The sequence below is a fragment of the Aristolochia californica genome, unplaced genomic scaffold (genome assembly GCF_029961685.1).
Source record: "Aristolochia californica isolate CCGP_79_NKW_82.1479 unplaced genomic scaffold, dmAriCali1.0.hap1 SCAF_10, whole genome shotgun sequence".
NCBI classification, from domain to species: Eukaryota; Viridiplantae; Streptophyta; class Magnoliopsida; order Piperales; family Aristolochiaceae; genus Aristolochia; species Aristolochia californica.
The window spans coordinates 25,333,413-25,338,592 of NW_027181771.1; the positions used below are offsets into that span (position 1 = coordinate 25,333,413).

Below are 5,180 nucleotides of genomic sequence, written 5' to 3' on the forward strand. Positions count from 1 at the left end.
TCATTTTGAATTCTTTGTCATGCCCTTCGGTCTATCAAATGCACCTTCCACATTTCAGGCATTAATGAACTAGGTATTTTGGCCCTATCTCAGAAAATTTGTTCACATTTTTTTTTTTTTTACGATATCTTGATTTTCAGCAAGTGCTGGCCTCAACACCTTAAAGACCTGCGTCTGGTCTTCAGCCTCCTTTGGACTCATCATTTGTATTTGAAGCGTTCCAAGTGCTCATTTGGTCATACACAGGTGGCCTATTTGGGTCATGTGATTACAGCAATAGGAGTTAATATGGATCCAACAAAAAATGAGGCGATACTGCAATGGCCACCACCCCGAAATGTGGCTGCATTAAGAGGTTTTCTGGGCTTAGCTGGGTATTACCGCAAGTTTATCCACAATTATGCACACCTTGCAGCACCCTTATCCAACCTGCTGCGCCGTAACGCCTTCCTCTTGACTGATGCAACATAGACCTCATTCAACATGCTCAAGCAAGCTCTAGCTTCAACACCGGTACTTCAGCTACCAAATTTTGAAGATGTGTTTGTGTTGGAATGTGATGCATCCAAAAGCGGTATTGGGGTAGCTCTTCACCAATCCCAGCATCCCATTGCCTCCACCACCATAAATTACTAGCATAAGAAAGAGAATTAATTGGATTAGCGAAGGTTGTACAGCACTGGAGACCATATTTTTGGGGCCGCTTTTTTCTCATCAGCACTGATCACTCTAGTCTGAAGTTCTTGTTGGACCAACGCATCTCCACACCACCACAATAGCACTGGATAAGCAAGATCATGGGATTCAATTTTACCATCGAACACAAACCTGGTCCCTTGAACCGAGCTGCTGATGCTCTCTCTCGTCGCTCAGACGAAGCGCTGCAACTTGCAACCATCAGCCACCCCACGCCTCTGCTGCTAGAGTCCATCCGTTAGGAGCACCTGACCACACCAGAATTACAGCAGTTGTCTCAGAGAATTACAGCAGACCAGATGGCGTCTCATTGGTCCCTCCATGAGCATCTCATCCTTTACAAATGGCGCATCTACCTAGTGCATTCTTCTACCTGATTCTGATTATCTTATCAACTTATCATGACAGCACGCATGAGGGACTCCACAAAACTTTACAGAGGATATGCATAGATTTTTATTAGGCTGGATTGAAATCTCACGTAGCAGAATATGTTGCTATGTGCCTGGTGTGCCAGCGCAACAAGGCTCGCCATTTATCTCCGGCTGGGGTGCTCCAGCCCCTCAACCTTCCCACTTATGTATGGTCCGACCTCTCTATGGATTTTATTGAAGGCCTTCTGAGAGCATCGGGGAAATCCATACTTTTTGTCGTGGTTGAAAACCTTTCCAAGTATGCCCACTTCATTCCCATGGCCCATTTGTATACAGCAGCCACCGTCTCCCAAGTTTTTTTTTTTTGACAATATTGTGCGTCTCCATGGCATTCCCGAGTCCATCGTCAGTGATCAGGATGTGATCTTTACTAGTCACTTTTGGAAGGACCTCTTCAGATTATGCGGCACAAAACTCAAATATTCTTCGACATATCACCCTCAAATAGATGGTCAGATTGAAGTAGTAAACATAACCGTTGAGATGTACTTACGGTGCCTTGTAGGGGACAACCCCAAGAAATGGGTTCAATGCATTAGCTGGGCCGAGTATTGCTACAACACCTCATTTCATACAGCCTTATAGGAAACACCCTTCAAAATTCTCTATTGCTGGGACCCACCCCATTTGCTCTCTTATACCAAAGGATCCACCCAAGTGGAAGCAGTTGATCACGCCCTACAGAGTAGAGACCAGTTGTTACCAAATGCACTCGAACGCCTTCCGAAAGCTCATGCCCACATGAAGCTCCAGTATGACCAGCACCACCGGGATGTTCAGTACCTTCCAGACGAATTTGTTTGGCTCCGTCTCCAGCCATAACGCCAACACTCCATTGCTGGTACGGGCCACAAGCTTTCACCCAAGTATTCTGGGCCCTTCCGAATTCTACAGCGAGTGGGACACGTTGCCTATCAGCTCCAACTGCCACCAGAGTCCCAGCTCCATGATATTTTCCATGTTTCCCTGCTCAAGCCTCTTAGGGGACAAACACCTCAGTCCATCACTGCACTACAACCGATAGAGGACGGTAAGGTCTCTCTCACTCCGCTCAAAATTCTGAAGACTTGGCAGCTTGCGGACAACACCCAGATTTTGGTTCAGTGGTCACATATTGATCCTAACTACGCCACTTGGGAAGAACTACAGGTGTTCTAGCACGTCTATCCTTCCTTCGAGCTTGAGGACAAGCTCTTTTCCCAAGGGGGGAGTGATGTTATGGACTCGATAGCTGAACGAGTCATCCAAAGGTGATGCGGTTGAGTGGGGACTCAGAGAAGATCACTCAATTACTTAGAACTTATGTTTTGAGTTAATTCAGCTCATAGAACGTGTAAGCCATAATGGAAATTCTATAAAACTGTAATTGGTCCTCAGCGTGTAGCTTAAGAGGATGGAAGAAATGAAAATGCAGCAAGTTGAATTTTAAACAAAACAGGGTCGAGGTTCTCTTCCGACGAACCTAGGTTTCAGACTCCCTCCAAGAGCCATAGGTTACGGTCTCCCTCAGAGCCGGGTTATCCTCTCCACTTCAGTCCATTTCCAACCACTCTCTCTTCCTTCTCTCCTATCATCATGCACCCAGAACTCAGAAACATAGGCAGACCAGGGCAACCACAGCACCCTGGTGCTGAACCTGAGCTGAATGAAAACCTCCCCTTCCGTCAGGTCACTTGATAAATGCCAGATTCTAACATGAGAACTAGGTTTATTATAATAGAATAGCCCTTATAATTGTGTTATAGGTGGTTATTTATCGGTTTTCAAATGAAACGTGCATTTATTGAATTTGACATTAATAACTGTCTATATTGCATATTTTTCTCTCCTGAATTATATTTCATTGCTTTTAGGGTTTATTTCTTCCTGAAATAATTTTTATGGATTCAATTATGGAATTTCAGGAGAATTTTGGTGGAGAAGGAGATATTTACCAAAATGCCATTAGTGAAAGAGGGAGATTTTTAGGGTAACAACGTTTTGAAGGAAAAAGGGGGGAAAAACAAAAAACCATTGATTGAAACAGGGGAGGCCACCGACTGTTTGGAGGGAAGACCCGAGAGGGCTCCTCCGGCGCTCATTTTGCATTTCGACCATCGTCCGGCGTCGATTACCCATTTCCGACCATTTTCGGAGCTATTTCGACTCCTACCGAGACTCGAGAGAGCCGGTTAGAGGACTTCAGCTACGTTCCGTTCTTCGTTGGAGGAGGTGCTAGACGCAAGGATTGAAAAATTGTATTCGTGATTACGTGGTGCTCGAGAGAGGCACGAATCACGGTAAAATCCAGAGTTGATAATTTTAGCATCATCACAATAAGAAATTGATTCTCTGCATTCTATTGTAATCTGATCTCTATCATTAACTCTAGGCGCTCGAGAGGGGCTAGACGCAAGGATTGAGAATCCGGATTCGTGGTTACGTGGCACTCGAGAGAGGCACAAATCACGATAAAATCTAGAGTTGACATTTCCTATTGTGCAAGTAGTTAATTAGATTATTGCTTGATAATTTAGGATATAATTAGTATTTAGTTCAGATTGATTCATCATATTTGGTTAGGCTAGTTGACTGAAGAATACACAAAATTCAGTCCTCCCTGTGGATGTGACCCTCGCTTCCCTCTAGATTACATGAACAATTCGTACGCTTGCGAGGTATAAAAGCCGATGTAATTAAATTTCACATCAAGTTTTTGGCGCCGTTGCCAGGGAGGCATGTATTAAGTGTATTTCTTTGTTCTCCATTGTCTTAGGTTAGATTTATTTTTATTTTATTTTATTTTATTTTTTCTTTCATAATTTTTCTTGATGATTTTGTATGGTGTTATTTCTATTTCTTCTAGTTAGTTCATATTTTCAGTAGTGAGTTTGTTAGCATAATTTGATAGTTAGTTTTGTTTCTTTTTTGTGTTTTTATGCACGGGCGCCACTCCCTAGGTGAACCATTAGCTCCCTTTGTTGAAGAGGTAGAACATATTTGTAGGAAAACACTAGAAGTCAAGTTAGGAGCTACCATGGCCAATCAGGGTGAACCATTACAGTTACCTACAGTAGGTGACCGTAGAGCCCTGAGAGATTATTCTATCCCATCCCACTTCACATCACCTTCTTGCATTATATTGCCACCGACTACTGCTGCCAGTTATGAGTTGAACCCGGGTGTGATCCAACTCCTCCCTACATTCTATGGGTTGGAGAAGGAGGACCCTTACTACCACATCAAGGAATTCTTAGATAATTGCGCAACTTTCAAATTCCAGAATTTCTCAGATGACTCTATCCGGTTAAGACTTTTTCCATTTTCACTTAAGGATAAGGTCAAGTCTTGGCTTAATTCCTTAAAGGTGGGTAGCATTACTTCATGGGACATATTAGTCACAAATTTTTTGTCCAAGTACTTTCCCATTCAGACAACTACAGCCCTCAGGAGAGAAATCTCCAACTTTATGCAGCAGGAGGGTGAACACTTTTATGAGGCTTGGGGGAAATGGAAGGATTTGATCCATAGGTGTCCGCATCATGGGTTTGAGAAATGGCATTTAGTGCAATACTTTTATCAAGGTCTTACACCCCAGGTTAGATCCATGGTAGATGCAACGAGTGGTGGGAGTTTGATGGGTAAGAGTGCTAGTGAGGTGTGGGACTTCTTTGAAACGTTGAGTGATCAATCTCAGCAATGGGGTTCATCATTTAATGTTGATAGGAGATCCCACGAAGCCAAAAGGGGGGGTCTCTGTGAGGTTAGTGAAATACCCATGCTCATGGCCAAGATTGAGGGGTTGACTAGAAAAATTGATGCCTTTATGGTGTCCAAGAGTTCACCTGCTCCTAACCCATCTACTGTCTGTGCCATATGCTCTGGTTCATCTCATCCCACAGAAATGTGTCCATCTAGTTCATCCTACCCAGAGCTCATTGAGGACTTGAATGCAGTCTAGAATTTTCATAGACCAAACCAGAACGATCCTTTTTTGGAAACATATAATCCGGGTTGGGCTAGGCACCCAAATTTCTCATTGTCCAAGGGCCCACAGGTTGGGGGTCCTCC

At 43.7% G+C, this 5,180-nt stretch overlaps 1 non-coding gene across 1 annotated transcript; it reads right to left on the reverse strand.

Moving 5' to 3' along the window:
• Window positions 1-4,551: 4,551 nt before the first annotated feature.
• LOC137943294 (small nucleolar RNA R71) lies at window positions 4,552-4,658 on the reverse strand. The gene has a single exon (XR_011110632.1). It is a non-coding gene; the product is annotated as a small nucleolar RNA R71 (small nucleolar RNA).
• Between the last annotated feature and the right edge of the window lie 522 nt (window positions 4,659-5,180).